Source organism: Perca fluviatilis, chromosome 1 (assembly GCF_010015445.1).
Source record: "Perca fluviatilis chromosome 1, GENO_Pfluv_1.0, whole genome shotgun sequence".
NCBI classification, from domain to species: domain Eukaryota; kingdom Metazoa; phylum Chordata; class Actinopteri; order Perciformes; family Percidae; genus Perca; species Perca fluviatilis.
In genome coordinates, this window is record NC_053112.1 from 1,048,707 (window position 1) to 1,061,091 (window position 12,385).

Here is a 12,385-nt window from a genome sequence, read left to right on the forward strand (position 1 = left end):
TGTAGGCTACCTCTCTATTTTAACTGTTTAGAAACATCTTACTACAGTTGACCTACTGGAATTGTTCTGGTAGGCTTGATTTATTTAAAAATCAGTGTGTGAGTTTTACTTTAACAAAAAAAATACTTTTCATGGGAGGGTCTAATAGTTTTTGGTGCAACTGAGTATATGTCAGTGATTGGGTATGATACATTTAAATTTGTTAGTGAAAAATGTAAAGTTTTTTGATCACCTTTGGAATGCCTTGGTCACTGGCCGACTCGAGGAGGCAGCACTGGCAGCATATGGGCGCTGGAATGAAAAGCGGGCAGATGGGGCTGGAGGGTCTGCGGCAGGAGTTAAATCCTGTTGAGTATGGTCTCCATGCACTTCATAGTGCCCCCGATCCAAGGTCCAAGCAAAAGAAGGTCCCATTTTCTTCTGTAAATATTGCTACATTGGCATCATCTGTGTGTCAGGTAGGGATGGCTGAAGTGAAACTGACGTTCCGAAGCTTTGCCGAGATCCCGAAGCGCAGATGTTTCGAAACACTGATCCGAAGCGCGATTCAAAACACTGATGTCACGTGACTACGGCTAAATGAAACACCGGAGTGTTTCACTAGTGTTTCAACAGGTGGCATGGTCCGCCAAATCAGTGTTTGATTGACAGGGTCGGGAACACACATCGCACATCAGTATAAAAGTGAAGTCAACGCACCTTGACCTCGTGGGTTTTGTGAGATGAGTTTGATTTTGAGATAGCGGATATTTGGTGATATAGTGACATTCATAGGCGAAGTTGTTTAGTTATATTTAGGCTTACATTTAAATTTACACATTGACTGATACACTGAGACAGACAGAGTATAGACCTACATACAGTGACACATAGATAGATAGATAGATAGATAGATAGATAGATAGATAGATAGATAGATAGATAGATAGGACAGGACAGTTTATGGGAACGTTTTAATGATCGTATCCGTAAAACCCAGATTATACATAATGCTACAGCTGAAGCCACAGTGGAAGTGAAAAAATACCTCCACTCTGCGTTATTGCCCAGAACTCATGATCCCCTAACTTACTGGAAAGAGAGAGCAGTAATCTTTCCTCATTTGTATGTCCTTGCTAAAAAATATCTTTGCATGCCAGCAACAAGTGTCCCTTGTGAGAGGATCTTTTCAAAGGCTGGAGAAATGATCTGTAAAACACGAAGTGGGCTAAGTCCTTCCACAGCAGAGAAATAAATATTTTTGAATGAAAATCTATAAAAAAAGTGAGACATTGTGGCTTGATTTCTTTTATTAATATTCATTTTTTTATGACCAAAATAGCATTATGCACAGTGAGGAGTCTGCAAGCCTTACAAGCTTCACATATTAGAAAAATAATACATTTTTTATTTTTTTAATGGCTCGTTATCAAGGTTGTTTCAGATCAACACCTGCAAGTGACCACTAGGTGTCATCGTTGAGACGGGTGTCAGATTGTTTCGAAGCCTCGACACAATATGACACATTTGCTTCAACTGTTTCACTGTTTCACGAAGCCTCGATCTGCCCACCACTAGTGTCAGGATGGAGAGAAGGATAGGACCCAAATGCAGTAATAAAGAGATTTATTTCAGCCAGGAACATACGTCAGGCAGGACAGAACTCGACAAGAACCACTCAAACAGAAAATAACAATCCAACAAGAGACAAAGACAGAACAGAGACTAAATACACAGGGTAATGAGAAAACAAGCAACAGGTGACACTAGGCTGGGAAACAGGTGAAACACATTAGGGCAATCACAAAGGAGGGAAAACCAAAAACAGGAAGTAAACCAGACAAGACAAGACAGAAAGCCAGACCGTCAAAATAAAACAGGAAACAGAACATACAGACACACAGGAAAACTAGACAGGAACTACAGCTAAACAAAACAAGGGAGGAAACACGGGCTACAACAGAAAACATAACAAATACACAACAAAAACAGGAAACAAGAACAGAATCTCAAAACCAACTGAACTCAAACCCAAAACCCTGACACTGTGAGATATATATTATTGTTTTTGACCTGTATGTTTGAGGGAGAGATAAATATCTGTCTCACACACACACACACACACACACACACACACCATGATTGGTAAGGTATAAACAAGCAAAATGCCATTTTTAAATATACACTACCAGTCAATAGTTTTAGAACACCCCAATTTTTCCAGGTTTTTATTGAAATTCATGCAGTTCAATTTCTTATTGTATTCTGAAATGAAATAATAGAACAAATGAACAGTTTAAGTTAAAAAAGAAATCATGGAATCAATTTATAAACCAAAATGTATTCTAAATTTTTGACTCATCAAAGTAGCTCCCTTTGGCAGATCTAACAGCTGAACACACTGTGGCATTCTTTCTACAATGGAAATAAAATATTCTTCAGAAAGTTCTTCCCAACTCTGTTACAGAAGTTCCCATAAATGTGTGGCACTTGTAGGTTGCTTTGCTTTCACTTTTCTGTCCAGTTCATAGTTTTTGGTTCAGGGTGCCTTTCACTCTGTACAAATCACCGACCCTGGATCCAGCAAAACAGACCCAGACCATCATGCTTCTTCCTCCATGTTTGACAGTTGATGTCACACACTGAGGAACAATCCTTTCGCCTACTCGACGGCGTACAAAAATCCTGCGTGATGAACCAAAGATTTCAAATTTTGATTCATCAGTCCATAGCACCTTCTTCCAGTCTTCAGTAGTCCATTGACGATGTTTCTTGGCCCAGGCAAGCCTCTTTTTCTTATTCTGACGTCTTAGCAATGGCTTTCTTGCAGCAACTCGACCTATCAAACCTGCAGCTTGAAGTCTTCTCTTTACAGTTGAAACTGTTGACTCTCAGAAACTTGTCTTCTGATTCTGTTGGGGCTTTGGGTCTGCCAGACCTCTTCCTGTCAGAGTTTCTCCCAGTTTCTAAGTGCCTTTTCATGGTGAAGAATACTGTACTCACTGACACCTTGACTTTCTTCACAATTTCTCTGTAGGGAAGACCAATAGTCTTAAGTGTTATGATGGTCTGTCTCTCTTCCATTGTTAATTGCCTTTTTCCTGCCATTTTTATGGCAACACACTACTTTCTGCAGTACAATACTGTTCAAATAATGCTCACAAGGGTACGGTACCACAGTGTGTTCCAACAATACTTTTATACAAACAGAGGGGGTTGTAAGTAATTCAGACAAGTTGGAACACCTGTGGGAATTGGTAGCACCAACTTTCAAAGCCACGATCAACCTCCATTGCTGCAGAACAGCTTTACGTTGTTAACCCATTTCTTCTTCCCTGAAAAAGGCCTTTTTGTAAAATACTGAAATGTACATTATTTTTCAGTTTTGGGTAACCTTACTTTTTTTTTAACCTCAGGCAGTTCACCACTTACCTTTGTACCATTTCAAGCTATTCATTGGACTTGAACTGCTAACATTTCAATAAAAAACAATAAAAATTGGGGTGTTCTAAAACTTTTGACCAGTAGTGTATACCTGAAAAATGAAAATGAAAATGAAAAGGACAAACGCCGACATCTGCATAAAGACATATGTATATACATAGACATATACAATAAATTAGTCCACACAGCTGTAGATTACAAACATTTTAGCAGTTGAGGACAAAACTTTTGCCTGCACATTTGCTCTTATGACTAATTGAGCGCTCCTGTGATGAGTGCGCCCCAGTAACCACATCCATCTCAAATACAAGCGCACCATAATTTGAGCGTAGAAATTAGTAGCTTAACCTGTGACTGATTCAAAAAACTAACCAAAGACAGCAACAAAGAACTGCACTTTCGATATATATAAAAAAATGTGGGCTACTGAATGTCATTGAGCTAGCTAGCACGGTTGTGATACCACTTCATTCAAGCCTTTTTTCTGAAGTAGCACTAGCTGCAAGCTAAAAGTTTGGCGTTAGAGAGCGCCTGAGGACCAGCCAGCTGCTGTAATATAGCAAGTTTATGAAAGTTTATGAAGAAAAACAGTCTTCAAATCAACTTTTACTTAACTACACTACATGCCATCATCACTACAGTTCGGTGTCAACTGAAGGCTAGCAACTCTAGCTACTTCTATCGCTTAATGTATTTTCTACTTTCAACGTAGCTAACTGAATTGGTCAAATTAGAATCACCTAAACTCAACTAGCTACTGTCATTTATCAGTTTAATTTCCATTTTGCTCTAATATATGGAGGGCACTTACCTTATAAAATAGAGGAGTAGAGTGAGAAATTGATACTGGCCTCCTCTTCAGGTAATTTACCTCAGACTTGACAGCTCATATGACCGTTATCCGAAATGTTGACGACATAATTTAAGGACCCAATCAAGAACGAGATTTGATTGTTTCTGAGGAGAAAATAACTGTAGTGAGCTATATCATCATCATCATCATCATCACCAATCACAGACATTTCAGGGAATTGCCGTCTTTCTTATTTGTATTTGAATTTTTGCCAGATCCCGTTATCAAAAATTTAAATTTTTCATTTAGGTGGAAAATCCACCCCCAAAAAACCGACCCTTAATCTGTTTTTTTCCATTTTTGTTTTTAAAATGGAAAACGAAAAAACAAGTGGTTTCTCGTTTTTTTGTCTTTGGTTTCAATACAAAAAACGAATGAACGGAAGGTACACGGATTACATAGGCCTACATTCAGGGCTTAACATTCCTCACTGTGTGTAGCTTGCTAGCTCGAACTTTGTTGTTTCCAGAAGACCAAAAAAATGCACATTTCACAGCTCAGTGTTTCCCCTCAAAATAACCTCACATAGAAGCTAGGTACAGTACCAACTTCACCTATGTTAAGCCAGGGAAAAATCTTTACATAACTAAAGTAATAAAAGCGTACGAGGAAACAAAACCTAACAACAGAGCTGCAGTAAGAGGCGAGTCAACGCTGGACGGACAACATTCCTACTTCAGTTTCCTTGGAATGAAACTCGAGGTTTGTACATGTTGTTATGAGTTCAGACTGTTCCTCCCTCATTACATAATTAACCTGAAAACTGTCCAATCAGAGCGCTGACTGGCAGCCCTACAGGTGTGACTGGGTCCTGCTCACATGTCATATGACACTTCTAGATATAAAGGTGTTAGGAGGAGTCAGATGAACACAGACAGCAGCAGCATCTGTCGGTGTCTGCTGATGAAGGTACCACGTCTCTTTGACCTCATCTGAACGGGACTTTAACAGCGGAGCGGCCTGACAGGTAACATTACACACCTTTGAGGAAGAAACTTGGCTATCATTTGTGGTATTTTGGGGGCTACATAATATACTTTAAATGAGAGCAGTGATACATGCACTATTGTAAACTGTTTGTAGATCTGAAGTAACTCAGTAATTATTCTATGATGTGTGACGTTTTGGCCAAAATGAGCCTTTTTATTTTCAGTTGAGTCAGATTTAATCAACACCAGGAAACAAGTTAGATTTTAATCTCCGCTGACTTCACTGCTGAGATATGAGGAAGGGTCAGTACGTCTCCATCAGCCCGAATACTTTATCGGAGTGTCTATTTGCACCCCCGGTACGAATAGCCTCAGCCACACATCTGAGCTATTAACACCCTGTGACGTAACAACAAAAAAACGTTGCTCGCGTGCACCGAAATCATGGCGGACGTTCATCTTCCATGACCCCAGAAACTGGCTTTTTTGAAAAGTTTTGTCTCTAAAGATTATAACAATTGAATTTGTTGCTACAGTTGCGCTTTCTGTCTTCAGTGAAAGCATACAACCGTTGGTTTGTTAGTTAGTACCTATTATTTTGTATACAGTATGGTTACCTAGCAACCGAGGCTTGAAGAAACCAAGTGGTAAACAGTTGTTCAACTTCCTGAAAGAATTGCTAGGTGAGTGGTTAGTACGCTTACCTTTGGTATGGGAGTTTGGAGTTTGATTCCGCTGTGAGGCAATCTTATTTTTTTAAATTTGGATTGGATAATTTGCATGCAATTGCACAAGTCAGGACCCGCGAACGCGATTATTATTATTTTTTTTTGCAGGGTGGTAGGGGATGACTCATGAATATGCCTGCTCTGGTTGGGTTCTTTAGGTTTAGGCAAGAGGAGTGGGATTGGTTATGGTTAGGGTAAGAATGTCAGGGCGATAATATTCCAAAAAGGTATAATGCATGAGTAGTATGGATAACTGTGTGTAAATATATGCCAAGGTACTGTAAATGCACAGGGGTGCAAATAGCATACACTTCTAATTGCACCAGGGTACAAATAGCATACACTGCTAATTGTACCAGGGGTGCAAATAGCATACACTTCTAATTGAACCAGGGGTGCAATTAGCATACACTGCTAATTGTACCAGGGGTGCAAATAGCATACACTTCTAATTGCACCAGGGTACAAATAGCATACTGCTAATTGTACCAGGGGTGCAAATAGCATACACTTCTAATTGCACCAGGGTACAAATAGCATACACTGCTAATTGTACCAGGGGTGCAAATAGCATACACTGCTAATTGTACCAGGGGTGCAAATAGCCTCACCCATACTTTATTCTCTGAAACTTGGATCAGTTTATTCTCTGACTCTACAAAACTACTAGGACTTGAACTGTTTGTGAAGGCTGAGAGTTGTTTTTGATTGGCAGGTGTGTGTCACAAACTTCATCCCATCAAAAGTGTAAATCTGTCTTGGTTTTGATTTGTGGACACATCCTCAACAACAAGATAAAATATATTTATTATTATTATTATTATTATTATTATTATTATTATTATTATTATTATTATTATTATTATTATTATTATTATTATCAGCAAAGCAGTCTTTTAATCCTGAAGTACAGATTGAGTAAAAACACATCCAGAGGTTTCTGAAGGGACAAGTTGAAACCTGCAGTTTGTCTCTGTCAGTTACTGGAGGTGGGCTGGTGGAGCTGGGGTGTGATAGGCTGGGACAGTTTGTGGTGTTTTGGTTTGGCAGGACTGCCACATAAATAACTTCAGTCAAGAATCTGCAAAATGACTGCTGGCAAACGGAGGGTTGTCACAGTCAAGATCAGATGCTCCTGCCATTGTGCCCTCAGGCCTCTCCAGCTAAGGACTCTGTCTTTTCATTAGACAAGCTTAGTTCTCAAATCAAATTTAAACCTAATCAAGTAAGACTTCACCAGATAGACAACAGAAGATAGATACCTGTGGAGGGCAAACTTACGGGGGAGTGCTCCACTCATTCCAATCAGATGTGTTAAGCATAAAGTTGTAGTTTCATGATGATGTTATCTTTCTTATACATTATAGTAGTGTTTAGTGTGATGCTGCTAGCAAGGCTAAAACAACAAGACAGCCTTAATTCCAAGAACTAAAAGCTGGTTGAACAAAAGCTAACAGAACATATGACAGACTTCAGCTCTTCATGTGTGGTTTCATTCATTAGCATGCTGCTTTAACATTTAGTTTCCATTTATACCCCTTTAACATCGAGGACTGGGCGATATATCAACTTTTACATTTATATTGACATTTATTTAAACAGGATATGGGATGAGGACATTCTGTTTAAATCAATATAGTTTGATGTCGTTACATGACCCATTTGAAGGGGTGTGTTAAAGACTGACATGACACTGTCATAATAATGACATGTCACCTATCATGAACATGAAGAAATCTTTTATAATGTTCATGACTGTGATTAAGCTTTAAAGGGGTGATAGAATGATTATATAGAGTATTTCACACTGTTCCTTATGGTCTCCTAATTGGATATGCATCCCTGTGTTTTGGCTCTATTTGAAACAAGAGCTTTTCTTCCAAATATGGTATGCTCGTGAATATTTAGATGAACTGCGCGCTGATTGGTTGAGCGATTTGCCATAGGCAGACCTTAGAGATGCGCGCTGATTGGTTGAGCAAATCCCCAATACACACACATTAGAGAAGCGACAGAATCTCATATTCCAGACACTGCAATGTTTCATTACCAAATTCACTTCTGAGACTTTTTTATGTGAGAAATCAACTATATAAAGCTCAAATATGGGCCGTTTTACGAAAATTGATGGTTAATTGCAAATATGGTAAGACTGTGTGTCGGACTTCAGCGGCGGTGCTGCTGCCTCGCCGCACGGCCTGCCTTCCTTCACAGACCCCGGCCTGCTGTGAGCTGCGGCAGCCCTGACAGAGCTCCAGGGCCTGCAGCTCCCCTCTTCCTGCTAGCTAAATGGCCCGTTGTGTGAGAGTGAGAGCGCGGTCAGAGAGCTTGTTGCACCAGCAATCTCTTACCACATGTTACACACAATGTCACGCCACTTAGCTATACAACATCTAAATGTCTTATAAAGCTTACAACGGTGTCCGATTTCAAGTTAATATTTGTGAAGTTTAGCTAGGTGTTTCGTTAGCTGCGACTGTCCCTTCAATCCTATCTATGTGTAGCTACAAATCACGGCTAGTTAGCTTCATTTTTGGTCGTAATTCGAGTATATTTACAGTTTGAATTTCGTCACGCCACTTACACATCTAACTAAATGTCTTATAAAGCTAACTGCGATGTCCGATTTCAAGTTAATGAATATTTGTGAACAGTGGGGGTTTCGTTAGCTATGACTGTCCCTTCAATCCTAGCTATGTGTAGCTAGCTACAAATCACGGATAGTTAGCTTCATTTTTGGCGTAATTTCTGTATATTTACAGTTTGAATTTCATCACGCCACTTATACAAGATCTCCCTAAAGGTCTTATAAAGCTAACAACGGTGTCCGATTTCAAGTTAATGAATATTTGTGAATTTCAGAGGAATTCTAAGAGGAGGCTAGCTAGCTAGCTCTCATTGATAGAGCTACATCCAGCCGCAGGCTCTATCAATGAGACTCGCGGACAAGCGGCGTTTATTTCCCCAATCGTTTGTTTAAATAACTCAACACATTATAATTACACACATTAAAATATTAACTGGAACCTGTGGTAACAGATTGCTGGTCAAAAAACAAAGGCGGGCGGGGTTTTTCCTCACACACACACACAACTTTCTTTTTTTCTTTTTCCCCCACACACGGGCATTTAGCTAGCAGGAAGAGGGTAGCTGGCCTGCAGGCCCTGGAGCTCTGTCAGGGCACCAGCGTGTAGTAGTCCATTATCCCAAAACTGGTGACTTTGCGCGGGTATGGAGTGCTGTCGGCTGCAAGCCGTAACGGAGCTCCAAGTTCCTCAGAGCAGGCCGGGGTGTGTAAAGGAAGGCAGGCCAGGTGGCGAGGCAACTACACAGGCAGCACTGGTGCTGAACTCCGACACACAGTCGGACAACATTTGCAATTAACCATCCATTTTCGTAAAACGGCCCATATTTGAGCTTTACATAGTTGATTTCTCGCATAAAAAAGTTTCAGAAGTGAATTTTGTAATGGAATAGCAGAGATCTGCCTGACCTAGCTAGATTCAGAAGACTACCTGATCTCAGGTCAGTTGTGTAGCCTATGTAAATGTTGGGGCGTGACTGTTCTCTTAAGGTTCCGGATTTTGAGACGCTTGCGCAAGCAACTCAGCTTTGTTGGGATTCGCCCGTTTTCAGCGGCAGTTTCAAAATATGAGATTTTCATAGCAAAGGGGTGTCAGTGGGACTTTGAGCTCTATGTATGTCCTATTTACCCACCGAACTGTCGTTATTCAACTATGACAGGATAAAATCGGTTTTGCATTCTATCACCCCTTTAATATGTAACTTTTTTGATATTAATAAACGTCCGTTACATTCACGCCATTGCTAAATGAGTTAATACAAAGCCAATTAAGACTCTCAACACCACAAAACTCTCTCTTGTATTTCTCAGTATGGTGTCATCTGTCGACCTTCATGCACAGAATTGTTGTCATTCCTTAGAATTCTTCATTGGTACGGCGGAAACTATGCACTATAGCTTTAAGTTTAATTTGGTAAATTATGACACTTTTAATGCTAAGTTAGCATTGTGTGACATGTTTGTGTTTTGAGACCGCGGATCAGAGACCGCGGATTGTGTCCCTGCGCCCGTTTAATTTCCCTGTTGTTGCGTCTCCCAGAGCAGCCCAGTGTCATGGCAGTTGGTGAAATGGTCACGTTCGAAAATCGTGACCTGTACACAAAATAAACGAGAAAATCATGACCTGTATACGAATCAATAAATCAAAATAATGTGACCATTGCACAAACTGCCGTGAGACCGGGTTGGCTACCCTGTCATAAATATGTCATGGCAGGCCTAATTATCAAACTTAGAGAAACAGTTTAGCTTCATGTGTTGACATCACATTAAACTGTAATGAAGTGGTTGTTTTTAAATTGGCTGTCATGAGACCATTGTAATTGTGTCATAAATATTTTTCCTTGACCTCAAGTAAAGTGGAACAGTTTGGACCTGTCATGAAGTAATAAGACCAGTTTGGTGAGAGTGAACTCGGTATCAAGGTAATTAAGAGTTTTGGACAGATAATGTTACTTGTTGTTAAAATAACCATAGGCTGTAGGCTAAGATGTGTATTAGATTTTGAATATGTTTTTCTCTTTATTCACACTATGTGTAGATATGGCTGCTGCAAACTATCTGCAAACTGAAAATCAGTTTCTGTGCTCCATCTGTCTGGATGTGTTCACTGATCCTGTCACCATACCATGTGGTCACAACTTCTGCAAAAACTGCATCACTGAACACTGGAAAACCAATGACCAGTACCTGTGTCCAATGTGTAAGGAAGGTTTTACCACAAGACCTGATTTGAGAGTCAACACTTTGTTGTCTGAGATGGTTGCTCAGTTCAGACAGTCAGCTCAACAGAAAGCCAGCAGCAGCAGCTCAGAGCAACAAGTGTCCAAACCAGGAGAAGTTCCCTGTGACATCTGCACTGGAACCAAACTGAAGGCCCTGAAGTCCTGCCTGGTGTGTCTGGTCTCCTACTGTGAGACTCACCTGGAGCCTCATCTGACAGCTTCACGTCTGAAAAGACATCAGCTGATCGACCCTGTGGAGAACCTGGAAGGCAGGATGTGTACTGAGCACGATAAACCTCTGGAGCTGTTCTGTAAGACCGACCAGACATGTGTCTGCATGCTCTGCCCTTATTCAGATCACAAGATGCATGATGTTGTTCCTCTGAAAGAAGAATATGAAAGAAAGAAGGCTGGGGAAGACAGAGGCTGAAATTCAGCAGATGATCCAGAAGAGACGACTGAAGATTGAGGAGATCAAACACTCAGTCGACCTCAGTGAGGAAGATGCAGACAGAGAGATAGCAGAAGGTGTTCAGGTCTTCACTTCCCTGAAGGAGTCTGTTGAGAGAGGCCTGAATGAGCTCATCAACACGATCAAAGAGAAGCAGAAAACAACAGAAAAACAGGCCGGAGCTTTCATCAAAGAGCTGGAACAGGAAATCTCTGAGCTGATGAAGAGAAGCACTGAGGTGGAGCAGGTGTTACGCTCTGAAGACCACCTCCATCTTCTCCAGAGTGTCCAGTCCCTAAACTTCCAACAACCTCCACCCACCAAGGACTGGATAGAGGTCAGCGTCCGACCATCGTCATATAAGGAGACTGTGGTGAAAGCTGTGGTTCAGCTGGAGGAGACAATCAGTAAAGAGATGAAGAAGCGGCTCGTTGAGTTTGAGCTGAAGAGGGTCCAGCAGTATGCAGTGGATGTGACTCTTGATCCTGATACAGCATATTGTGATCTCATTCTGTCTGATGATGGGAAACAAGTGAATCATGGTGATGTGAGGAAGAATCTCCCAGACAACCCAGAGAGATTTTCTTATTGCGTTTTTGTTTTAGGAAAACAGAGTTTCTCTTCAGGCAGATTTTACTTTGAGGTTCAAGTTAAAGGAAAGACTGAATGGAATATAGGAGTGGCCAGAGAGTCGATCAACAGGAAGGGAGGCATCACAATGACACCTGAGGATGGTTTCTGGATGATATGGTTGAGAAATGGAAATGAGTACACAGCTCTCGATGACTCTCCAGTCTGTCTCTCTCTGAAGTCTCAGCCTCAGAAGGTGGGGGTGTTTGTGGATTATGAGGAGGGTCTGGTATCCTTTTATGACGTAGATGCTGCAGCTCTTATCGGCTTCTTTACTGGCTGCTCCTTCACTGAGAAACTTTTCCCATTCTTCAGTCCCTGTGAAAATGATGGTGGTAAAAACTCTGCCCCTCTGATCATCTCTCCTGTCAGAGTAAACCACATCCCATAGTGTCTACAGGACACAGTATGTGTCGTTGTTATACCGGGTATAAACAGTAAATGGATGTTTCTATCTTGTGTGAAAAGTGTTTTGGATAATTACTGGTCACTAGAATAAAAACTGTAAAATAAAGCAGTTGTTGAACACAAGGCCTTAGTAAGCAATGACTTGAGCACTGGA

The 12,385-nt window shown here is 40.8% G+C and overlaps 1 protein-coding gene and 1 pseudogene across 1 annotated transcript in view; both read left to right on the top strand.

The window, feature by feature from the left end:
- LOC120566319 (E3 ubiquitin-protein ligase TRIM39-like) overlaps positions 1 to 12,385 on the top strand; it is a 503,358-nt gene that overhangs the window by 426,327 nt on the left and 64,646 nt on the right. The window lies entirely within an intron of this gene.
- On the top strand, positions 10,397 to 12,217 carry LOC120566482 (annotated as a pseudogene).